General features: G+C 37.0%; 1 long non-coding RNA gene across 1 annotated transcript; it reads left to right on the top strand.

Annotated features, from left to right (window-relative positions):
* LOC134476766 (uncharacterized) lies at positions 1-25,010 on the top strand. The gene is made up of 3 exons (XR_010048561.1): positions 1-140; positions 23,871-23,997; positions 24,192-25,010. It is a non-coding gene; the product is annotated as an uncharacterized LOC134476766 (long non-coding RNA).
* The last annotated feature ends 2,325 nt before the right edge of the window (positions 25,011-27,335 follow it).

Genomic DNA, 27,335 nt, shown 5'->3' with positions numbered 1-27,335 from the left:
GGGTCTTCCCATCCCTCTTGTAGAAGTGCTCACTGGGAGTTCAGTGCTGAGTGCCTGGAGCTGAGCTCATGTCAAGTTTCTGTGACTTCTTCTTACTGAGGACTGGAAAGGATCCTTGGAAATCCTCAAGCATAAAAATGGTAACTTGATGGTATTGCAGCTGGGAATGGGATGGAATTTTGGCCAGTCTGGATGGTACTGGGCAGAACCCCTGTATACCCAGAGTGTCTTTTGCACAGCCTCAGGCACAGCTGTGTTTAAGGAGTGCAGTTCTTTGGAGGCAAACATGAATTCTGGCCTCAAAATTAGAAAACACTATCATTTGAATTCCTTATGTGAGACTTCTACTCGCAGTGATGTTATGGCATGAACAGAACTCATAATCTCATGGCATTGTGTGTTATGAGTTATGGAACCAAAATAAAAATGAGAAAGCTGCTTGACTTTGTGAATGTTTCGTACATGGATAGATAGCCATGAGGGTACACCTGGCTCTATGGATTTAAAATAGATCTCCATCTTTGTATCCTTTTCTTTTTTCTTTTATGTTTTATTATTATTGTTTGGATACAGAGTGTATCTCTGTAGTCTGACCAGCCCATGAGATCCAGGATATCCTCTTCCATCTGTCTCCAGTGTGAGGATATTACAGACCAGAGTCACTGCACCCAGAAAAAGAAATACTTTGAGCTGAGGTTCTCCAACCCTTTTCTTCAGCCTGTGGGGTCTATAGGAAACAGGTTTTAGAGATAAACTGGATGTTTGTGTTTACATTTCTGTTACCTCAGGAGTTTAGTAATTAGCGCCTGCAAGTCACTCTGGTAGACTAGAATCTGCAATTTATTGTGAAGTTCAAAGTCTTAGGTCATGGTCTATTCTGATTTTAATTCTTATCCCAGCCACTACTTTTGCAACTTTACCTCAGGTCTTTTCCTTAGCGAGTGCCTTATTTATAAGCTAAGTATAAACACTTTTTTACAATTGAACTACTGAAGCAATGGTTTTCTTAAAGTTTAGAATGTTGTGAGGTATTTGGGGGATGGTGATGCATTAGTTCCTGAGTGGAAATTTCTTGCTGAGAACAACTTCATGTAGGTGCTGCCTGCTAATCCCACACTGAGAAAATCAGCAAACTGGTGTCTACAGGGATGTAGAGATCTGATAAAATGAGAGTGGAAATGGAAGTAGGTTTCATAACTGCAAAAATTTGTTACATTTGGGTTGTGCTTTAGTTTGACCTGAAATTTGAAGCAGTGAGTGGGGTGTGGTGGCACATGGCTTTAATCCTAGCACTCAGAAGGCTGTTACAGGAGGATCCTTGCAAGTTTAAGACAAGCTTGGGGGATGAAGTGAGTTCCAGGACATGGCATCCTGAATTACATCATGAGTCCTTGTCTCAAAAAGAAATTTGAACGATGAGATGGACTGTTTTACTGAAGTAGAGGTATCTTCACATGGTCAGGATATTCATGAGTATTAAAGAATAAGGAAAAAAGTTTTAATAATATGTGCCAACATGATGGAAAGGAAATGAGAGAGCAGGGGCATGAGGAGGGGAGGCCCAATCAGCAGCCAGCATAATAAAGGACTTCTGAGGTGAGCTTGACCTACTGTGACAGCACTGGAGGATTGTCTGTGTGGTAGGTCTGAGAGTAGGAAAAAGCTCACAGGCCTATAGAAAGGAGGGAAACTTAGTCATGGATAAAAACTTTATCTATGTGTACTGATCAGCTCTCCTAATCATGTATGAGGTAAGATAGGTAGTTAGAACCCTAGTATTGAAGGTTTTGAAATATGTTGGGCATCACAACTAAAATAACATGGGAAGGAGTTTCTTTTGGACACCAAAGAATTTAAGATACATTTGTTGTTTCTTCTTGTCCAGTGACTGACCTTAGAAACCTGGCCCTTATTAACATCCTGCAAATTTTGAAAAAGATTTAATTAATAAAATTTTTTTTGGCATTTAGAGATGATGTCTCACTACTTTGCACATGGTCACAAGAAGAGGTGTGTCTTTTTCCAGCACTTTGACTGCTGAGTTTGATATATGGGAATGAAATTGTCTACCCTTATATGTCCAGCAGAAATTCATGTTCTTTTAAATTTAAGCATGAATTTTAGGTACAACCAAGGTTAAGAGAAGAAGTATTTATTGAGTGAAAGAATGCTTCTGTGAGAGAGACAGAAGGGGTCCCATGTGAGTTGCCAAAGACTCTGCATTTTCTAGGAATTGTATAATGTAAAACAATGAGATGAGGCAAGTCTAAAGGCAGATCAATAACTCACAAGACAGGCAGGCATGAGGTGGGAAAGAGCTATGGTCAAAAAATCAGTTTCCCTCCTCAGGTAAAATTGACTATATCAGAGACAAACGGGGAATTGAATCACATAGCAAGCTAGAATTCTTTATGGTTCAGTCACTTTTTCTGTAGGTGGTTAGAATGGCAACTCCAATCTTCTCAAGGTGATCCATACCTAATCCCTAAGGATTATACTTAAGGGCGTGGTTGTGTTTCTTTGTCATCTCTCTTGAGATCTGGTCCACAGCATGTGGTGTGTGTATCTCTTCCAAAGTCACCAGATATCTTGTCCTCTGGGGGGCCCTTTGAGCCTAGCCATTTCTGATGGATGTAATATTTCTAACTAGCTCAACTGCCAGTGAGGGGATGACAGAAATATTCTGCTTTGATGGTGATGCTTATGCCTCTGCTTTGCTGGAGGGAATTGGGTCTCCTCCTTTAGTTCACATGGTCCTTACTGCTCAGAGCCTCATACATCATCCATTGTTATGCTAGGGACTCAGGCATGCACTGCCATGCCTGGATCGGTGTTTTATTTTCATGTCACCCAATTTCACCAAGAATTCACTGTTGGAGTAAAATAAACAACACTGAGTCATGGTGATGCACAAATTTAATTCCAGCCTCCTCAGAAAGTTAGGAGTGCTTAAAAATCAAGGCCAACCCAGATTACTGAATTTTTCAATATGAGATGCATATTGAAAGTTTATGAGAGGAGGAGCTGGGCAGATCTGGGGTGCCCTCACTGGCCTCCCTGCATGTCTGGAGGACTCTGGATTTCTGCGCCCAGACTACTGGAGTTCCCTCAGGCTTCCAGGTGCAGTGAAGGAGAGAGGTGTGTTTGAGGCTTCCACATCAGCCTCCCCATTCCCGGCTTCATTTGGAGACCTGCTGAGCTCCCCATAGGTGGGCTGGCCCACACTACCAGCCTGGCCCAGCCTGTTTAGCTGCCGCGCCTGGCCATAGGTCTGCAGAGGAGGAGCTGGGCAGATCTGGGGTGCCCTCACTGGCCTCTCTGCGTGTCTGGAGGACTCTGGATATCTGCGCCCAGTCTGCTGGAGTTCCCTCAGGCTTCCAGGTGCAGTGAAGGGGAGAGGTGGGGTTGAGGCTTCCACATCAGCCTCCCCATTCCCGGCTTCATTTGGAGACCTGCTGAGCTCCCCATAGGTGGGCTGGCCCACACTACCAGCCTAGCCCAGCCTGTTTAGCTGCCGCGCCTGGCCATAGGTCTGCAGAGGAGGAGCTGGGCAGATCTGGGGTGCCCTCACCGGCCTCTCTGCGTGTCTGGAGGACTGTGGATATCTCTGCAACCAGGGAGGGTCCACAGGTTCCTGAAGCACTGCGGCCTGTGGTGAGTACCCTAACCCGGCTGCGATTGAAGAACTGTGGAGCTTCCAAGGGGCAGGTGGGCGCACAGTGTCCCTGAGGCCCAGCTTGTCTGGAACTGCGGAGTTCTGAGCAGGCAGAGGAGGGCCACTGGTTCTGTAGGCCTAATGGCTTGGAGTAGCGCGGCGCCAGAGTCCCAGTAGCTCCAAACATAGAAGGGGATTTTCAACAGATCCTGAGGAAGCTTTCAAATAACACTTGAAACACAGAAATATAGGAAAATGACAAAACGAAAGACCAAATTACAACCTCAAACCTCCAGCCCATCTCAATAAACCCTAGGAGTGATGTATATAGAAGAAAATATATCCCATCCACCTCATATATCGGACACAATAGCCACTGAAATTGACAAGCAACTCCAGGAAGCTTTAAAGAAATTCAAACTCGAAATAATCTCCCAGATAAAAGAAGAAATGATAAAAGAAATGAAAGAGATTCTAAATATATCTAAAGAAAACACAGATAAAAAATTGGAGGAACTAAACAAAAAGATAGAATCCCTAGACGAGCAATATAAGAAACAGAATACATAATGCAGATGCACAGAGATATACAGGAAATAAAAAACTCCACTGAAAGTTGTAAAAACCGCCTTAATGAAAGTGAAGATAGAATTTCAGACCTTGAAGACAGGATAGCAGCTAGTGAACAGGAAAGGAAAGATCTTTTGAAAATAACAAGGAACCAGGAAACAACAATTCAACAACTGCAAGACGATGCAAAGAAGAATAACATAAGAATGATAGGGATTAATGAAAGAGAGGGAGACAACATGAAGGATGTCAGGAGGATATTTAGAGAAGTAATAGCTGAAAATTTCCCAAGCATGAGATCAGAAACTGACATCAGGATCAGTGAAGCATATAGAACTCCAAACAGTCATAACCAAAATAAAACTACACCCAGACATATAATAGTCACCATCCCAGAAATCCAACACAAGAATAGATTATTAAAAACTGTCAGAGAGAAAAGACAAATCACTTATAAAGGAAAACCTATCAGAATCACAGCAGACTTCTCAGCACAAACGATAAAGTCAAGAAGAGCATGGAGTGAAGTATTCCAGATCCTAAAGCAAAATGATTTCCAACCAAGACTGATATATCCTGAAAAACTATCATTCAAAATAGATGGTGCAATACGATACTTCCATGACAAAGAACAGCTGAAGAACTTCATGAACACCAAACCAACCCTGCAAAAAATATTGAAAGACAGTTTAGATACACAAAGGAAAAAACCACTAAGCAAAGCAAATAATTAAACAGAACTGAAAGATAAAGATGCAACAGCAGAGAGATAACATTCCTACAATTAACCAGCATTTAACAGGAATAACCATTAATGTAAATGGTCTCAATGCACCAATCAAAAGAAACAGACTAGCAGAATGGATCAAGAAACAAAATCCAACCATATGCTGTTTACAGGAAACCCATCTAACCCAGAAAGATACTCACAGACTGAAAGTCAAAGGATGGAATACAGTACTTCATGCAGCAGGAATAAAAAAAAAGGCAGGAGTAGCCATTCTGTTTGCAGACAACGTGAACTTTAAACCAACAATGACCATAAAGGACAAAGAAGGTCACTACATACTCGTAAGGGGAAAACTCCAAGAGGAAGAGATAACTATCTTAAATATATAGGCACCAAACTCCAGAGCACCCAGTTATATAAAACAATTATTAACAGAAATGAAAACTCAAATTATCAGTAACACAATTGTAACAGGAGACCTTAATACACCACTGACACCAAGGGACAGATCAACCAGACAGAAAATGAGCAAAGAAATAACAGAACTGAATCACACCTGTGAACAAATGGGTTTGATAGACATATACAGAATGTTCCACCCAACAACATCAGAATACACATTCTTCTCAGCAGTACATGGATCATTTTCTAAAATAGACCATATATTAGCTCACAGAACTTATTTAAGCAAATGCAAAGGAGTTGAAATCATCCCTTGCATATTATCGGATCATAGCACTCTGAAATTAGAAATTAATGACAAAGGATACTGCAAAAATTCCGCAAACACATGGAAACTAAATAACACACTCTTGAGTAATCAGTGGGTCACAGAAGAAATTAAAGAAGAAATTAAACAATACCTAAAAGAAAATGAAAATGCAGATACAACTTACCGGAATCTGTGGGATGCAATGAAAGCCGTTCTGAGAGGAAAATTTATTGCACTGAGTTCCCACATCAGGAAAGCAGAACGAATACAAATAAATAACTTGATGCTATACCTCAAACAGCTAGAAAAAGAAGAGCAAGTCAAGCCCAAAGCCAAAAGAAGAGAGGAAATTATAAAAATCAGAGCAGAAATCAATGCAATAGAGACTAAGAAAACAATCCAAAGAATCAACGAATCAAAGAGTTGGTTCTTTGAAAGAATAAATAAAATCGATAAGCCCCTAGCCAACCTTATTAAAAAAAGGAAAGAAAAAGCTCAAATTCATGCAATAAGAAATGAAAAAGGAGAAATCACTACAGACCCAATAGAAATACAGAGGATCATCAACACCTATTTCGAAAACCTCTACTCTCAAAAGTTTGATAACACAGAAGAAATAGACAGATTCTTAGAAGCATATGAAGTACCAAAGCTAGATCAAGAGGATATAAAACTGTTGAATAACCCAATCTCTGCTAATGAAATTGAGAATGTAATTGGGTCCTTGCCCACCAAGAAGAGCCCAGGCCCAGATGGGTTCACTGCAGAATTCTACAAGAAATATAAAGAAGACCTAATGCCGACACTCCTCAAACTATTCAATGAAATTGAAAGGGAAGCAATCCTTCCTAAGTCATTCCTGGAAGCAAATATTACTCTAGTACCAAAACCTGAGAAAGACCCAACTATAAAAGAGAACTATAGACCGATCTCCCTAATGAACACAGATGCAAAAATCCTCAATAAAATATTGGCAAATAGGATCCAGCAAATCATCAAGAAGATTATACACCATGACCAGGTGGGATTCATCCCAGGAATGCAAGGATGGTTCAACATACGCAAATCAATAAATGTAATCCACCATATCAATAAAGCCAAAAATAAGAATCACATGATCATCTCTATAGATGCAGAAAAAGCCTTCAATAAGGTCCAACACTTATTCATGATAAGAACTTTACAGAAAATTGGAATAAATGGTCTCAATATAATAAAGGCCATTTATGACAAACCAACAGCCAGCATCATACTAAATGGCCAAAAATTGAAAGCCTTTACTTTAAAGTCGGGTACAAGACAAGGATGTCCTTTATCACCACTCCTATTTAATATAGTACTGGAAGTACTAGCCAGAGCAATTAGGCAAGAAAGAGAAATAAAAGGGGTAAAGATAGAAAAAGAAGAAGTTAAATTATCATTGTTTGCAGATGACATGATACTCTACATAGAAGACCCCCTAAACTCCATTGAAATACTCTTAGATACAATAAATAAATTCAGTAATGTGGCTGGATACAAAATCAATACTCAGAAATCAATAGCATTCCTATACACGAACAACAAAATTACAGAGAGGGAAATAAGAGAAACTGGACTATTCACATTAGCAAGCAAAAAAATGAAATATTTAGGAATTACTCTTACGAAAGAAGTGAAAGACTTATACAGTGAATATTATAATACACTGAAAAAGGAAATTGAAGATGATCTCAGAAAATGGAAAGACATCCCTTGCTCATGGATAGGAAGAACAAACATTGTGAAAATGGCCATTCTCCCAAAACTGTTATACAGATTCAATGCAATCCCAATAGAAATACCATCAACATACCTTATAGATCTAGAGAAATCACTCCTAAATTTCATCTGGAACCAGAAGAGACCTAGAATCGCAAAGGCAATTCTAAGCAGCAAAGACAAAGCAGGAGGCATCACAATCCCTGACTTGAAGTTATACTACAAAGCAACAGTAGTAAAATCAACATGGTATTGGAATCAAAACAGAGTTGAAGATCAGTGGAATAGATTAGAAGATACAACCACAACTACGAACACACTCAACCACCTTATTTTTGATAAAGGAGCCAAGCAGGTTCACTGGAAGAGCGACAGTCTCTTTAATAAATGGTGCTGGAAAAACTGGCTCTCCATTTGCCGAAAACTAAAGCTAGATCCATGTCTATCACCATGTACTAAATTAAAATCTAAATGGGTCAAAGATCTGAATATTAAAACAGAAACACTAAATCTATTGGAAGACAAAATAGGTAGAAACCTTGGAGACATAGGAGTAGGTAAAGAATTCATGAACAGGACTCAAACCGCACGGGAAATACTTCCCAGAATCAATAACTGGGACCACTTCTTATTAAAAAGTTTCTGCATGTCAAAAGAAATCTCCAGCATAGTGAAAAGAAAACCCACAAACTGGGAAAAGATTTTAGTGAACTCTCTCTCAGACAAGGGCCTCTTGTCTAAAACATATAAAGAATTAAAGAAACTCAGACCTCCGAAATTCAAAGATCCAATCCAAAAATGGGCATCTGAGATGAATATGCAATTCTCAGATGAAGAAATGCAAATGGCAAATAAATACATGAAAAAATGCTCATCATCATTGGTCATTAGAGAAATACAAATTAAAACCACACTGAGATACCATCTCACTCCTGAAAGAATGGCCAGGATCAAGAAAACCGACAACAAATGCTGGAGAGGCTGTGGGGAAAAAGGAACTCTCCTGCACTGCTGGTGGGAGTGTAGACTGGTACAGCCTTTGTGGAGATCTGTCTGGAGATTTCTCAAAAAGTTGGGACTGGAAATCCCATTTATTCCAGCTATTCCACTTCTAGGCATATTCCCAGAAGAACTGAAAGCATCATACCACAGTGATATATGTGCACCTATGTTTATAGCAGCACAATTTGTAATCGCCAGACCTTGGAAACAACCCAAGTGCCCATCAACTGAGGAATGGATAAAAAAGTTGTGGTATTTCTATACAATGGAGTATTATTCAGCTATAAAGAAGGATCACATTGAGATATTTATCAATAAATGGGCGCAGCTTGAGACCATACTCATTAGTGAAATAAATCAATCTTGCATGTGTGAATACCGAATAGTTTCCCTAATGTAAATAATGATTCAAATATATAAAAATATGTGGTAATCATGATTCCCCATTAGGTGGCCTTGAAACCTTATAAAGTTTTCACTCATTAATTAGAATGGCTTTATTCTGGGCTTCTTGATATGAAAATATTTGAAGCTAGAGTATATGAAGTTTTACCCAAATATTTCAAGGAAAAAGACAATATGGTAACTACTATTAAGTCAGGTTATAGGTGGTGAAGTACTAGGTTATTGAAACAGTCATGCTGTGACTTCTATTGTTATATTGTTATGTCCTGTTTTATCTCAATCTCCCCCTTATTGTTTCAAAAAAAATTATTTAGTCATTTCTTATGTTTGTCTTAATTAAAGAAAAAATTCAAAAAAATTAGGATATATAAATAGTAACTCTTTTCGATTTCCTATTAACTTGTTTTGAAGTCCTGTAGTACTCCCACGATCTTGTTTTGACTGATTAGACTCTGTTCCATTCTATATGATAGTATCAAGTTTGAAGACATAGGCAACTACTTTGAAGACAATAAGATTCACTAAGATACCCATTCTGGTTTGACTATTGTCTTCTTTGGAAGTCCTGTAATGTTTACAATGCCTAAGTTTTATTGGTCTTGTTCTCTACTGTTTTGTCCAACTTTATAATATCTAATAAGATAGACAATTCTTTTTAAGGAAACAAGGGACAACGTTGATAACTATTGTTGATAAACTTGTACTCTGTTCTACACCATGTGCTATGTCTATCCTTGGTATTGACTGACAGCTTTGTTTTGCCATATTTGACTGTATTCTTCCCCCCCCCAAAGAAAGTAATAAGCACTAAGGAGTAATAAAATCCAAGATGTGTAAATTTTGTTGTAAAAAAGAGAGGGAAAAAAAAGAGCTCTAACGGATATAACAGCAAGTGTGTTTGGGGGTGTTAAATAGCTGACTTTATCAATGTTTTTGGAACATTGAACACAGCTGTTTGCAGTCTCCCTGTTTGAATGTCCACCTTGTGTTCTTTGATACTGTGATTTGAGGAACTATTTTCAAGAAAATAGTGTGTAATCTACTAGCAGGTAATTTCTTACTGTTATGGTTTTTTGTTTTGTTTTGTTTTGTTTTGTAGTTCTGTATTGCGTGTACCCTTACGCCGCTTTGGTTTGTTTTGTGTTTTTCTCTTTTTCCTCTTAAATAAAAAAAAAAAAAGAAAGTTTATGCCCATCTCAAATTATCTTTTTCTAAAGTCCATGGGGCCCTTGGATAATGCGGAGAAAATGTTTAAGTGTAAACTTATATTAAATATTTAAGTTGACACATATTTGTACTAGCGATACATGGCTCAATGTGAAGTTTATATGCTCATGTTGGAGGATACAGAGATGAGTCTCTGTTCTCTGAAAAAGGACACCATGGGTGAACAAACAGTGATTCACAGTGTGCTGCATTCAGTGAGCTACATGTCATTTAGTGTTGTATTATGAATTTCTCTTTCTGTTATATCTGAAATACATATCAAAGCATTTGTATTCAGCAGGTTGAAAAAAATCTAATGCTTAATGATAGTGTCTGCAATAATAGGTTTGTTTTTTGTGCATATTCAATTCATTTTGTTGTCCCTTAGTTTTAGTTTGATCAAGTCATTTTCCTTATGAAACTCAAATATCTCTTTTGCGTTATTTCTTCCAGCCTTCAATTTTGTACCCTGTAGAACAGGAGCCTCACTTACCCAGTTCTTTCCAGTTTAGATAGCTGTATTCACCTGTTTGTATTGAGCAGCTCTATCAGGAGAGCAGTAAAATCCTGTTTGGAAATGTGAACACTACTCTGGGTATTTTGTGTCTATGTTTCCCTGGATTTTTTTTATTATTGTTGTACTGATGTGGCCCCATATGGTCATACTGTTTGACCTATATACCCCAGACAAGAGGATTAAATGGAAATTTTAAATTAGTGGAAACTGAGCTGAGAGGCTGATGTTAAGTTTATAATTAGACACTACAAGTGTTTCTGTAATATATCTTTTAATGTCATCTCTGTAACACAGCTTAAGGTTTATAATTTCAGTTGAGTGGTGTGATTTATCATCAGAAGGATTTGTATTTTCAGGAGTTTCATCTCTTTAAAGGGAGAGGAGTTTCTAAGGTATCTAGGACTTTATTAGAGTATGGACTACATGCATATTTGTGTGAGCATACAGAAATTTTTCAATAAGGTGACTAGAGCATGAAAATCACTAGATTCAGTTCATAGGGCCTTCACTCAAGTAGAATGGGGGAGGTGAAACTGCCCAGGAAAAATAGGCAAAGCACATTGTGTATTTTGTGATTAATTATTCCACTTAAAATAAGATTTGAGCATTTTTGATTTTTCATGATATGAATTACTGCTTTAAATCCATGAGGGTGACATAGTACTCTTGAGTAGGACAGGCTGCAGAATATTGGAATGATTGTGTGTAATATACAGATAATTTTGTGAATTTTTTCTTTCTGGAGAAGGGATTCCAGTGGTTATAGGGCTTTACCAATAAAATGTTTCTTTATCTACTGCAAAGATTTAAGAGGATCAGAAAATAATTACTATGTATGAAGAATATCTGTGAAGGGAATTCTTAGCAAAATAAAGATTATTTTTTGTAGTGATTATTGTGGTGTGTCTCATGATAGTATGAATGTCCCAGTCCATTTTTAATGCTCTGCACTTCTTTGTGAATTACTGATTTATAGCACATGGCAAATGACTCCCTTCTCTGTGCTTGACAAAAACAAATATGACCTGGTTTGAATAATAAGGGAAAACAAGTCTCTTACATTTTGTGCATGGGCATACGTATTTCATTGCCTTATGATATTGGCTTCAGGTTGCTCATTCTCTCAGAATCAAATCTTCAACCTTCCAATGGAGATTCTTTAGGAGTGAGAGAGAGCCTGAGAGGCAGGGTTCATGCACCAGATGTAATGTTGTGGGTCATGTTTCCTTGCAACATGAAGCCACATGCATACATGTCTTTCCTAATAACCTCAATGCCTTCAAACACTCAGAATGTGACGGTAGAATTCTAGGCATCAGGCATGCAAAGTTGAGTATTTACTTTGAAAAAGTTAGTAAGTTACAAGAGATTAGCATTCATCCCTTGAGATGGAAAGGTCTATTACAGAAAATTTACATGCTGAATCCTTATCTTCTCACAGGGCCAGAATTGAAGGTGGGACACTGCACACAGCCTTCTTTCTGCTCTCCAGCTAGGTTTAGTTTTCATAAGTCTTGAATCCATTGTAGTGACACTGTTGGATATTTTAACCAAGTCATAGGAAATGCCAGGGACATTTAACTATGACAAATCAAATGAGAGTTTAATATGAGGCCTCAAGCAGACAAATAGTATCCTCCACATTGAGTTTCATGGTAATGATGTTGAATTCCAGAATCAATGAACACACCCTCAGAATTCTAAGTCCTTCTAGGATGTTTAAAAAATCACATGAGAATTTTTTTTAAATTTTAACCTCAATAAATTTTAAAATACATATTACTATGGCTATGATGAAAATAATTACTAGGAGCCTTCCAGGCATGTATAAACTACTGTCTTACATCTAGGGTCATGCAATACATGAATACACTTTTGAATATATTAAGTTCTATACCATATAATGATAAAAGTTGGATATTGTGATAGGAATTTAAATAACAGAAAGTGAAATAATATGATAAAGGACAACTTGCAAAGGGGCTGCCTGTTAAAAACACAAATTGATCTCTGAAGTAGGGCATTCACATGTACATGCAATTTGTTTAATACTGGGAATCAAACTCACAATGCCACATTGCCAGGTAAGCAATGTGCTGCTCAGCTATATCCCTGATCTTGTACAAGAATTTTTTCTCTGTGTGCAGAGAAGGAAGCACCATTTGCTCCTGTAATTATTACACTTCATTGATAGTGACTGTACATTGTTGAAAAGGACACGCTAAATGATGCACCTTGGGCTCTTTATATGTTTCATATGTGGTATTCATATTTTTAAAATTATGTCAGTATGAGTTGCATGTGGTATAATGCTCATAATTTCAATCAATTGGTTTTTTTTTCTTTTTTTATTTAAGGAGAAAAAAACAGAAAAATGGTACAAGTAATACAAAATTTAAAAATAAACAATAATAAATCACTAGTTAATAGATTACATATTCTCTTCTTAAATAGTTGTTCAAGTTATAAAATCGAAGCATATAAAGTGAACTTTCAAACAGTGAGAGTGCAAACAGTTTTGTTCAGTGATCAGAAAAACCTCAGTACTATGGTTATCTATTTTATACACTTAAACATATATGCAGTTATAAACTTTAGAGCACTTTCTTTTCTTTTCTTTGACACATTTTTGGGTATTATTACTCCCACAGTTCTTATTACTTTTTCTGAAGAGAATAAAACCAAATGCAATATATCAGAACAGAGTCAGTCAAATCAAAAGGATGGAAATAATAGGTAATGTAAAAACAAAATACAAGGTGATCAACAATGGTTAGCATATTGCCTCTTGCTATTTTAAGAAGAATTGCCAGTTACAATAAAATTGAACAAAACAGTAAAGAATAAAACCAAAGCATTGGAGACATTACAGGACTTTAAAAGAAGATAATAGTCAACCGGAATCGGCATCATAATGAAGCTTATCGTCTTCACAGTTTTGCCTATACTTTCGAAACTGGTACTATCAAGCAAAGTGGAATATGGAAAAATCAGTCAAAAGAATATCGTGAGTGCAATACAGGATTTCAAATCAAGTTAATAGGAAATCAAAGTAGGTTATTATAATGTATCCTGCTATTTTTTATTTATTTTTCCCTTAATTAAAAAGAAAAAAGTAAATAATTTTTTTTAAAAAAGGTGATTGAGATAAAAGAGAGCATAACAACAGAAACAGTGCAGGTCAAAACATAACCATTTAAGGAAAATAGTGTTTCACCACAAGATATACTGACACAAAAATAGTTACTGTAGTGTCTCTTTCCTTTAAATCTTTGAGTATAACTTCGTATACTGTAGCACCAAACATATCAAGACACTATAAATCCATTCAAGAGAATGACATTATTACCAGATATTTAGAACCAATTAACAGAAAAAGAACAATGGTTTCTGTATAATCTCCTTGTCTATAAAAGTTTTTACTTATATTATCATATATAATAAAATCCAATAAGATACAACCTTTCAAGACCAATGGAGACAGAAGAATACAAGTTTAATGGGACTTCAAAACGAGTTGATACTGAATCAACACTAGCTATGATGATGTCTTGTTTTCTGCAAAATAGCTGTTCCTACCATCTGATCTTCTCTGCCTCATTTCTGTTGAACTCTTTTTCTGTCGTTTGTTGTCAGCCTGTCTTCTTCATTTTGATTTCTGCTCCATTCATTGTTGCCTCTTGGCCACTATTTCTGAAATGTTGGTATTTTCCTTTTTTAGAATATCCTGCAGTATTCTCTGCAAAGTTGAATTGATGGTTGCAAATTGCTCTAGTTCCTCTTTATCCTGGAAGCACCTTGTTTTTCCATCACCTTCTAGGGACAGTTGTTCAGGATATATCAATCTTGACTGCAGGTTATTATCTTTCAAACTTGAATTATTTCCCCCCATGCTCTTCGTGATTTGATGGTTTGTTCACAGAAGTCTGCGGAAATTCTGATGGGTGTTCCCTTTTAAGTGATCTGTTTCTTGTCTCTGATGGCTTTTAATATTCTGTTCTTATATTGGATTTCTGGAATTTTGATTATTATATGCTTGGGTGTAGCTCTATTTGGGATCTAGGTGGCTGGGTTCCTGCATGCCACATACATTTGAGTATCTTTACCATTTGCTAACTTAGGGAAATTCTCTTGGATTATTTCTGTGAATAGCTTTTGTAGTCCATTTGTTTGTGTCCCTACTTCTTCTTTTATGTTCTTAATTCTTAAGTTATAGATCCTCTTATCATCTAGCCTTTGTATTGTTGCTGTTCGTATTTTGTTATTTTTAAGAAGTTTTTCATTTCATGCTCCCATATTACAAATCTGTCCTCCAGTTCAGATAATCTATCCTTAGTTTCTTTCAAGCTGTTATGCCAGTTTCTGATAGAGTTTTTTGTTTCCTGGTAATCTCTTTGAACCTGCTTCACGTATTCTGTTTTCTCTATTTTCTCTATCAAACAATTCTCCCCTTTTTTTTCTGTTCTTCCATTCCACCATCTGTTTTTTTCTTGGGTGGTTTTTAGCATTTCTATAACTATTTTACTTATATCTTGCTTCAGGTTATTAATAACTTCATTCCTTAACTTGTCTATAAGGCTCCAGAGATAGCGCTTTGTGTCTATTGGTTCCATGTCTGATATTGCATGTTTCTCAGGATTGGGTACAGAGGACCCTTTCTTGTCACTCCCTTTTCCCATATTTTTTGTTCCTTTTATACAAGCAAATATAGGATGCCCAGTTTCTTTCTTTGTTGGTTACAGTTGGGCTGGTGATTTAACTCAGTGGCATAAGCACCTGCCTTGTAAGCAGGCAATCATGAGTTTGATCCCAGGTACCGATAAAAAAAATTTGTTTGAATTGCGCCAGCTAGATGTTCCTGCCCACTGCAGTGTACTAGGGAGATAGAGACCTTGGGAGCCTATGCTGGGCCCTCCCCTCCAGGTCAACCTACTGAAGGCTTCACTCCTAGGGTGCACATCCCAGCACTGGGACCTGGTTTGGGCTAGCCTACCGGGTCTTAGCAGCATCATGCAGACCAGGCATTCCCCACCAATCTCTCTTGAGAGGGGAATATGTGACTGAAGTCACTGCAACAACCTGTTCTGGCTAGTCTGCCTGGTCCCAGTATGTCCTTTGCTGAAGCCTCCTACTCTATGGAAGGGTCCGTGTTCCTCTCACTCACTGCAGGTCAATGCAGGGCCCCCAGCCAGTACTGCTCTCAACTCCGTTCATCGCTTCCCACTGTCAGTGCTTTTGTGGCTCTCTCCTTGCTGTGCAATTGGGACACATCAGCAGCTTCAGGAAATTCAAATCACAGCTTCCAGTGGCGCGGGGTCCAGCTTCCATGCTGAGACCTTATCTGTTCCTGTTATATCACCGGGATTGTGTTTCCAGTTGGTTTCTGTTAGTTTAGTTTGTTCCTGGGTTGGCAAAGTGTATCTTCACTTGATTAGGATCTCTTGCCTGGCACAATTCCAGGATTTTAAGTGCGGTTTCTCAGAGAGCCTCTGAAGCTGCTGCTCTCTATCCACCATGTTCTCCTGGAAATCCAACATTTTTTCTTGGTGAGTACATTCAAGTTTCTTCTGGCCAGTGATTTAGCTCAGCAGGATAAGTGCCTTCCTGGCAAGCACAAGGTTGTGAGTTCAATCCAGTTTTTGGAGGTTGGCTTCCACACTCAGTTGGCTCCAAGGCAAGCGGGCAAGGCTGGGCTGCGGTTCATGGTGGCTGCAAGCCAAATCAGTTGTTGATACCTGATACATATTTACATGGCATGTATCTCGATTCCAATGAAGAGATATTGTCTGTGGTATATTATCCTATAAATTCTATTAAATTTTTGTTGAAACTTTAATTTTTTCACCATGTAGACTCTTATTTGAAAGTGAATATATTTGTGTGCATTCTAGCTTACTCTGCTAATTTTTTCATCTTGTGTCTTGTCTGTGTCCGCTGATATCAATGTCTGACTTTTTTCCCCAGATATTTATGTATTTAGTTACATTAATTACTAAGTAATGCCTCTAATATTTTTAAGAGTTTCTTCTCTATTGTACTTTGGAATCTGCTCAAATATAGAGCAATGAATATCCTATTTCCTGTGGGGTGATTAACATTTTTATATTACAGCAATTTTCTCTAGTTCTCTCTGGAAACTTAGCTTCCTGAGGCTCAGGGATGGGCCTGTTATGTGCTCTGCTGTCCCTAGTCTCAGATTTCCAAAAGACTGCCATGCAGAGTGATGCCATGCACTCAGTTCACAGCTGCTCTGTTGAGCTTCCCTCTGCACTGTGTTCTCTAATGTTCTACAATGGAAGTCTATGTTCTTTTCCAGTACCTCCATTCACTGTTTTTAATATGTTTTGAGACATCAATTTTGAGGAACTGAAATAATTCTAAATGTGCATTCATTGACATGGATTGTGAAATCCTTAATTATTTAAGCTTTTTATTGAAACATTATTTAAAATTTGTGTTTTGAGCTCTCATTCTAAGGATAGTCTTCATTTTTTCTACTTTTCATTTATAATTTTATTCCAGTATTGTGTAAGAGCCTGCTTTGCATGACTTCCACTCCATGACTATGTTACGTTCTGTGTTGCTGTGTTGAACCTGGTTTACACGTGTGAATACTTATTGCCTTGCTGTGAGAATATTGTCGTATGTTTTTCTGTAATAAACCATTCAATAGAATCCATCTGATATATTGCTTTGAATTATTATCTTGTTGAATTTATGTGTGACCTTAAAGATTGCTCTGTCTTCTTGAGCTGTCAGTCACTGATGAAGATGTTTGGAACTCTTAAACATATACTTGTAAATGATTGATTTTTCTCTTTCAATTCTGTTTCTGTTTATGCAGTTGATTGCTGTTTATATGGTACATGTATTAAGGAATGATATTTGTTTCTAAATAACTGCTGATTGTACATGTGGAATATAATCAAGCTAATGTAGCTTGAGTATGTTTTGTTGAATCAATGGCACTGAGGTATGTCTTTTTTCATAGCTTACTATTTAACCTATCATATCAGTGTGCACATAATAAACACTGCACTCCGGATCATGAGAGTATTTGCGGATTACCTAGTTGTCTAGCTATTAATCAGCTCTGACACCTGTTCTCTCAGTCCCTTTTAATCTGACCTGTTCTCCTGATAATTTGTCCTCTCCTGATAGGGTGACCTGTTCTCCTTTTGGTGAATTTCAAATTTCACAACTGTTAGTGCTGAATTTGTTACACTGATATTTGTAACTGTAGTTTGTTTATCACTATCTAATATGTAAACTGTCCAATCATTTCATATCTCAAGACAGATAAACAGAAACAAATCAATTAGTACCTGTATTGCAATTTATTGTTTTAATCATTTAAAGAAAATCTTGTTCTGAAAGATTTTGTGTATAGATTTAATGAAAACAGTGAAAGAGTCACAGGTGTATTCAGAAAGTTTCACCACTGTGTCTTAAGCAAGAAATGAAGGTAACCATGTGAAAAATACCTTCAGATCAGAAAGTATTATTGCATGATTGATGACAATACTTTGGAAATATTCCAAGGTGTACAATGTGTTGTTTTATGGAAATGATTCTTTTAACTTATTCCCTTTAAGTTTTTAGAAACTACAATTGAAATTGCATGACAATTCTTTGGAAATATTAAAAAGTGTACACTGTGTTCTTTTATGCAGATGACTCTTTTAACTTATTCCCTTTAAGTTTTTATAAACTAGAATATAAATTGCACATAGAAATATATTGTGTGGTTTTGTAGTATTTCTCAATTCAGTCATTTCTCACTGTCGTTCACAAGGGCTGATATGTGAATCAAGGCCAAAGTACATTCTCATTTATTCTCTTTTTTTTTTATTTAAAAAAAAGGAAACAAAAAATACATGGAGATTTAAAAAAGGGGTAGAAATAATACAAAATTACAGAAAAATAAACGATAAGAAATTGCTGGTTGATAAGTTAAATATTGTCATCTTAGAAATAGCTGCTCTGGTTACAGAATTAAAGTATTTAGAATGACATTCAAAAAGTGACACTACAAACTGCTCAATGATCGAACAAAAGCTCAGTAATATGGTTATCAGTCCTACACATTTGTTTTACATCTCAAGAAGGGTAAGATTAAACATATCAAAACAGAACAAAACAGTTAAAAAAAACAATTTAAAAAAATACAGATTTCAAAGCAAGTCCACTGGAGATCTTCACTATTTAACTGTCTCCAGTTTCTTACAAATAGTTGTCCCCATCTTCACCCACTTTATATACTTACAGCATATTATAGAACTAATCAATCATTACAGGATGATGAAGGCTCTTTAGGTCTTCAAGATCTAACATTAGGGAAGACAATAATAACCACCACCACATCTCTCATTCTCTTTGTGATAGCTGTCCCCATCTCTACATATATATGCTGAAATTGAACTCAAGAAACCAGTCCAATGTCATTCTAATCAGCAAACAATAGTATTGCTAGAATTTATATCATAATGCTACAAGATTAGCCTCAGGTTTCTTAGCATCTCTTCCTCAGAGTATCTGTTCATTACATCTTGCATTATATAATCTCTTCCCATAAATAATTAAAAAAAATTCATGTGTGAATTTCTACATATATATTTATCCTCTCTGTGTTATAGGGAAAACCATGTCTTAGCAAGATAGCAAAACAATTTCCTAGAAAAAACATGCACTGGATAAGACATATAAGACCACACTATAAATGATATTCGTAGTTACTATGTTTTCTCTTGTTATTTTCAATAGAATTGTCCACAACACCGGCTTATTATAGTTAAACATAGTATTACCTATTTTTATAAAAACTTAACTTTGAAAGCATTGTAGGATTTGAGGTCTGCTAATAGTTAATACCAGTATGGATATCCTTTACATCTTGTCATCTTCAGAGTAGTTGCCTCTACTTTTAGGGTTGATACTAATAAGCATATCAAATTCAAATAAAATCAGCCAAGGCAAACCCATGGCCTTATGAATTGGATTCAATTAAGATCAGTCATAGTAAGACAATGTAAGTAATACAGGATTTCAATTTAAGTTAATAGGAAAGTAAGGATAGTTACCATAGTATAACCTGCTATTTTTAGGTCAGGATGTCTGTGCCCTCAAATCTGACATGAGTGGACAGACCAGAACAAATTAAATTCAAACTAAATATGGTGATTAAGACTACTGTGTCTTTTAAATCCTTATACACCATTAACAATGACCTCTGCCTTTTTAAAGTAGTATTTCAGAGCTGTCTATCTTAAAGGCTATAGCTTCCCGTCTCTGACTCATGTCTGCTACTCCACTTTTCTGCTATAATTTGTCCAGCTTATTCCCTCCTTCCACTGTCTGCCCCATTCATTGAGGCCTCTCTGCCGCTGTTGCTGGAATCCTGGTATCCCTTCCTCTCTTTCTCTGTAATGTCCTTCAGCACTCTCTGTAGTGTTGGATTGGTGGCCACGAACTCCCACAGTTCTTCCTTGTCTTGGAAGCATCTTATTTCTCCATTAATTTTGAGAGAGAATTTTGATGGGTATATGAGCTTTCATTGCATATTATTTTCTTTCAGGACTTGGAATATTTCTCCCCACTCCCTTCTTGACTTAAGAGTTTGTGTGGATAAGTCTGCTGTTATTTTGATAATTTTCCTGTTGTAGGTAATCTGCATCTTTTCTCTGGCTGCTTTTAATATTCTGTTCTTTTGGTGGATTTCTAGAATCTTGATTATTATATGTCTAGGCGTAGATCTGTTTTGGTTGTAGGTAGGTGGTGTTCTATATGCCTCTTTTATCTGGATATCATTTCTTTTTGCTATACATAGGAAATTTTGCTTTAATATATCTGTGAATATTCTTTGTATTTCATTTTTGGTTGCTCCTGCTTCCTCATTCAAATTCTTTATTCTTAAGTTATGTATCTCTCTGTCATCTTCTAGTTTTTGAATTGTTTCTTTCTGGTTCCTTGTTATTTTTAAGAGGCTTTTTCTTTCACGATCATATGCCATAAATCTCTCTTCAAGTTTCAGAAGGCTGTCTTTAGTCTGTCAAGGCATTTTGCCAGTGTTCAATGGAGTTTTTAGTTTCCAGGTAATCTCTTTGGATCTATTTCATGTATTCTAAATTATGTTTAAATTCTTCTTTAGAAGTTTCTCTTTCTTTTCTGATTTCCTCAGTTCTTCCATCTGTGTTCTCTGGGGGGGGGGCTTGTCATTTTTTTAATTAATCTCTTTATATCTTGCCTCACTTGGATTAGGAGTACAGCTTTAAATTCATCTATGAGGTCATGAAGGTATTTTTTAATTTCGGCTGATGCTGTGTCGAGTATTGGATGGTTACTGTGCTTGTTGTCTTCAGCGTTTACTTCTCCTGGGCTTATTTTCTCATGTTGGGCAACTGGAGATTTTTTTTTAAATTTTTATCTCTTGTCATGTTTCTGGTTTCTTTCAGACTGGAGTGTCCTGGGGGTCCCTTGGCCCTCTCCGTATTGCTTAGAGCCTTTCAGAAGCATGCTGGCTTGAGTTTTTGCTGTCCTCCCCAATTTGCTGTTATCTGGGGTAGACTGGGATGCAGGGGCAGTACAGGCTAGCCTCCAGCCTCTGTGCCAGTCAATCCGTAAATTAGGCTGTACTTTCTGGATGTCACTGAGTTGTGACTATTTTGTATCTGCTTACTGGGCCCCAAGTAGAGGCTTAGATTAGACCCAGTAGCTTCTGCCAGTTCTCCCTGTACCAGAAGCAGCTGACTAATGTCACTATTACACAGGTTTCTGCCCAAATCCCAGCTGTTCTCTTCCAGACCTCTCTGTGACAGGAGTACCAGGAGAGCAGTTCTGCCCAAATCCAAGATGTCTACCATTAGTTCTCTGTATGACACTGAAGCCAGCACAGCATCAGGCTCTGCCCAATTTCAATATGTCTTCCACCAGACCTCCCTATAGGGGACTCGGTGATGTCACCAAGCTGTAGGTTCTGCCCAACTCTAAGATGTCTGCTGCCAGACTCTCTGTGTTATTGATGTCCCCAGTGGTGGCAGGCACTGCCCAGTTCCAAGATGTTCTCTGGCCAACCCCAGCAGCTGCGGGGTCCCCAGTACTCACCAGGGTTCAGTGCAGGTCCTCCTCCTGGGTCCACCGCACACCACGCCGCCCACCCTCCCTGTGCTCCCGGCACAGTGAGGAATGGTCAGAAAACTGCACAGTGTTCAGCTTTGGAGCTCCAGAGCCTTTTACAATCTCCTCTGGTGCAGCGGGGCAGTCCTGGCTGCTTCTCGGGTTCCCAGGTCTCAGTTTCCAGCAGTGACCAAAAGCCAACACAGCTTTTCCTGTTGGGTCCACGGGTCAGTTCGCTGATTTAAAGGCATGGGATTTGAAGCCTCCCATTATCAGCCTTCACAGCCTCAGCACGACTTTAAATCCTCCAGCTGTGCTGTCTTGGTTAATAAGAATCATTACCCATTTGTCTGGCCCTCTCCATGTTGTCATATTCTAGCTTCTAATATGATTTCTCCAGAGAGACTCACCACCCTATCCCCTAGCAAGCCGCCATTTTCTCAGCCCCCCTCATTTATTCTCTTGTCACAGTTTCTGAGTCTGTAATTTCACTTGAAAAGAATCACGTGTATTTCAAGGAATCATAGAACAAAATATTTTGTAGACATTAGAAAGAATTCACTTGTGTGTAGATTTTCATAAACTCCATAGAAAAGGAGTTTGTGGAATTTAAGAATAAATCTAAATATTTTTTCTTCCACACTTCAATATTATTTGGTTATTTTCACAAATGTGATTTAGATTTTCTTTTCTATTCATTATTTCTGCTGGGTCACATAAATTTTGTTTACTTTTAGATTTGTGCTCATTGATCATAACTCTATGTAAAATCTTTGTATTGTGTTCCCAATAAATGTTTTCTTGTTTAATTCCAATTTTCATAGATTTCAAATTCTTCTAATTTTCATGGCTGCTTGATTTTCTTCAGAAGAGTTTTGCACTGAGTGTTTTTCAGTATAAATTGCACAGTAATTTATGTTTCTCTTTCCCATTTCAATAATTCACCAATGCACATAGGCAACGATAGTGTGCAGGCCAGATTTCTAGGGACATACCTGTTTCTTTCTGGATGTAAATGAAACATATTGTGCTTTCTTGCCTAGAAGCACAATGCCAGCTGAATTGTGACATAATATTCTACTTCCATGTGGGTGAATTGAAGATTATTTTCCTTTCCTGAGATCCATTTGTCCACTGATATGAATGTTGAATGTCAAATGTTTTCCTGTTTATTATGCAAAATGTTTGCTTGCACACAAATATTCAATGTTTGTAGGCTTTTTTTCTCTAACTTACATCTACAGTTGTCAGAACTAATCAAAGGTGCACTTGAGTTCTCTTTTTGGTACTGGAAAGTATACTCAGGCCCTTGCAAATGTCAGACAGATGCTTTTACCATTGAGATATATCCTGGGTGCAAAGCTGTGATTTGTCAATGACTGTGAATTAATTTTAATTTTCATTTGGTATGGGAGTGTGATGAATGGCCTCACTTTGTAGTCTGAACTGTCCTTATTTCATAGCCCAGGCTGGACACTGTATGCATGGCAAACATGAAATTTCTGGTACCCCTCTTACATCACGATTTCAAGTTCTGAGAGTACAAGCATATACTGCTCCACTGGACTGAACTCTTCCATCTGTATTTAGTGACCAGTTACTTTGCTATTCCTCAATTTTCACTCCATTTCCAGCATTTCATATATGTTTTTTTCCCCACATTATCTTCCGTTGCACCCTAGTGGAATTTCCAGTATATAAGTACAAGGAGCTAATTTAGTATCCTTGAGGTATAGATTTATAACTATATTTTCCCTTATTTCCTTGTCTATAGAATGGTCAAATATAACTTTTCTGTCATTAAATTTTAATCATTCAGAAATCTCTTTTCATATTCAACTAAATATTTATCTATAAATCTAGATTCAAGACCACAATGCTATTGATAAGAAACACAAACTCAGTGTTATGAATAACCAATATTTTGTGAATGGTGGTTTGCATGCTCACTCTTTGAGCTCTGCTTTAAAGTAAGTGAAAAACTACACTATTGGTGGCCCTGCAGGATAAGCCATGCTACAGTTCTGTGATTGCTTTGGCAGTGTGTCATAGTCTAGCATCAGTGTTACTGGGTGCCTCTATTTGAATGTACTTGAGTTTTGATGACCATGACATGCAGTTAATACTTGAAGGAATGAATTTCAGTTAGACTATTTATGACAGGAACTGAGGTATATCAGGTCATGTGTGACTGAACTTCAGGACCCTTGTCATTATTTAGGAGACAGTGACCTTTGAGGATGTAGCTGTGAAATTCACCCCAGCAGAGTGGGAGTTGCTGACTCCATCCCAAAAGAAGCTCTACAGAAGAGTGACGTGGGAAACATATATGAGTATTACTGCAACAAGTAAGGATGACATGTTTGTTTATACTAACAGCATTAATTATTGCTCATTGATACAGTTTAATATATTTGATAATAATAACATTTGCTTGAGTATCTCAAGTCTGATTATACTATACTATGTGTGTAAATCAAATCAGTGATATTTTAGTGCACAGTTATAGTAATTGTATTTTATTTCTATGTCCATATTACAGGAAGAATATGGAATAATCAGCAAATTAAGGAAGAGGACAAAAATTGCTCAAGTAATATAAGGTGACTGAAACATAAGAGAAAGGGGACATTACTTAATTGTCAGTGTGTGAGCAAAAATATTACAACAAAGGAACTTGAAGAAATGAAATCATGTTATACTTTATTTAACTTCAGAAAAATACCAAGAGATATACTTGATTTTATTTTGTATTTTCTGGGAATCCATAGAAACATACTGAAATATAAGAATCAGAGGTAATTCTAATGCTATGTAGTAAATAACACTATCTATAGTATCAGTTTAAAAATTGCCTTCATGATCAACATCGTATAAATGTATGATAATAAATTCAAATATTGTGTTCTGATATGTAGGAAATGAACAAATTGTGAAAGTTGATAAAAACCCATCTTCAAAATACCATTTATGTATACACGTGAGTATTGAGATTTTCATGATCTAGAATTATTTTCACATAGCATTAGCATTCAAAATGAAAATGAATTCTACTGTTACAATAATTACTCTGAAAATATCCTATAGAATATTGAGCTGTTCGTGTTTAAAATTCCTCATACATTGTTGATGGACACATAAAATACAAACATGGTAATAAATATTCAGTGGTCTGAAAATTAAAACAACATATTTCATATTGTTTCACATGTACATCCACAATGATATCTTTTTTTAAATCTTGTGAGCCATGATTTTATACTGTAGTTCAGGTTGACTTTGAACTTACTGTGAAGCCCATAATGGCCTGAACCTCAGACAAATCCTCCTGCCTCTACCTCCTGACCGTTGATTGGGTCGTACTGTGTCATTATGTGTAATGATTCTCTCAGTATATTGTCAAATACATTAAAATCATCAAATGTTAGTGATGTATGAGTGTGTTGTTTGTTAAAGCACATGAAAGGGCATTTACAATATCCAATAAAAGAATCAACTCACAGTAGCTAAGCATTGAGAAGAGCCCAGATGCCCATCACTGGATGCCAAAGTAAAGAAAACATGAAGTCAGCTCATCACGGTGGTGCATTCCTGCAATCCAAGTAGCTGGGGAAGCTGAATCACCAAGATGATAACTTGAAGTTCAGCTCGGGCAAGTTGATGATCAATAAAAATCTCTCTCAACAAAACAAATAGTAGATCAGCAAATGTAGTTCATTCTATGACCTGTGTTTAACTCCATGTTGAAAAAAAAGCTATGAAAGGGAACCATGATATTATTTCCCAAGAAACAAGAAGTATTGGACCTTAAGTGAAGTAATTCAGACATAGAAATGGAAATATCACAGGTCTCTCTCTCTCTCTCTCTCTCTCTCTCTCTCTCTCTCTCTCTTCTCTCTCTTTCTCTCTCTCTTTTGGTACAGAGAAATGAACTCACAATCTCATGCTTGCCAGGCTGGTGCTTATGCTGGTGAGCTAAATCGCTGGCCACAATTCAGGTTTTTTCTTAAATGAGAAATTAAAACCTTATTTGAGAAGTGAAAGTAAAGAGAGAAAATATATTACCAGAAATCCTTATGATCTGTAGATGAGAAAGATGATCAGGCTAAATAGACAAAGGGGAGATTAAGACACAAAGAGCTAAAAAAATGATCAATGTTTGCTATTCATTTGTACCAGTCTCCTAAAATGATATTAAGTATTAGAATCACATAACAATTTAAAATTGCCTAAATGGAGCAGGGGATTTATCTCAGGGGCATAAGTGTCTGCCTTGCAAGCATGCAGTTGTGAGTTCAATCCCTGGTACTCCCCGCAAAAATAAAACAGTAAAAAAAATTTAGAATGAATAGTATTTTGAAAGAAGTCCTGCGGGGCAGTGAGTCAGTTAACCAATCAGAATTACTTAGCAGGAATAAAACTAAATTTGTCATCATAAAAATTATTGCTAATGTGGAGCCTTTTCCATTGTGATTGATATCTTTTTTTGTATTTCTTCACAGATGTGATGAAGACAATTATTTGAGAATTGAAGAGCAGCAATATAAATTTAATGAAAATGTAGAGACCTGCAGTGATTTCCAGTCCTTTTGGAAGCATGAAATGAGGAAGACTGTAGAGAGACCCTGTGAATATGGGCAATATGAGGAGGAGAGATCTGATCTTAGTGAAAAAACTCACTCTGGGCAGAAAATTTTTGTAGGTAACAAAAGTGTCAAAGCCCACACAACACCTAACAGTGTTCAAACCTCCAAAACAAACCACCATTTGGGAAACTCGTATGTACAAAATCACTATGAGAATAATTCTATTTCTTCATCCAATATTGAAAAACCTGTGAGAAAATACGGTAGAGAGAAACATATAACTGAAAAATGTGCAAAAGCATTATCTCACAGTAATATCTTTCAAAAAAATAAGAAACTTCACACTGGAAAGCAACCATATGAATGCAAGCAATGTGGGACAGCATTCAGTAAACTCAGTGGCTGTCAAAGTAATAAAAACATTCACACTGGGGAGAAACCCTTTGCATGCAACAAATGTGGGAAAGCATTCAGTACAGCCTCTGCTTTTGAAGTACATGATAGAATTCACACTGGGGAGAAACCCTTTGTAGGCAAGCAATGTGGGAAATCTTTCAGCCAAAATCGTGACCTTATTAAACATGAAAGAATTCACACTGGGGAGAAACCCTTTGCATGCAACAAATGTGGGAAAGCATTCAATCAAAAGTCTACCCTTATTATACATGAAAGAATTCACACAGGGGATAAACCTTATGTATGCAACAAATGTTGGAAAGCATTCAATCAAAAGTCTACCCTTATTAGACATGAAATAATTCACACAGGGGATAAACCTCATGTATGCAACAAATGTGGGAAAGCATTCAGTCACGCATCTGCTTGTAAAGCACATGATAGAATTCACACTGGGGAAAAATCCTTTGTATGTAAGCAATGTGGTAAATCTTTCAGTCGAAATAGTGACCTTATTAAACATGAAAGAATTCACACTGGGGAGAAACCCTTTGTATGTAAGCCATGTGGGAAATCTTTCAATCAAAAATCCAACCTTATTACACATGAAAGAATTCACACAGGGGATAAACGCTATGTATGCAACAAATGTGGGAAATCTTTCAATCAAAAGTCTAACCTTATTAGACATGAAAGAATTCACA

This window comes from Cavia porcellus, unplaced genomic scaffold (assembly GCF_034190915.1).
Source record: "Cavia porcellus strain 051 isolate PalLab524CR breed Dunkin Hartley unplaced genomic scaffold, mCavPor4.1 scaffold_7, whole genome shotgun sequence".
NCBI classification, from domain to species: Eukaryota; Metazoa; Chordata; class Mammalia; order Rodentia; family Caviidae; genus Cavia; species Cavia porcellus.
Note: the sequence above shows the minus strand (reverse complement) of the source record. Positions and strands in the feature narration are given on the sequence as shown.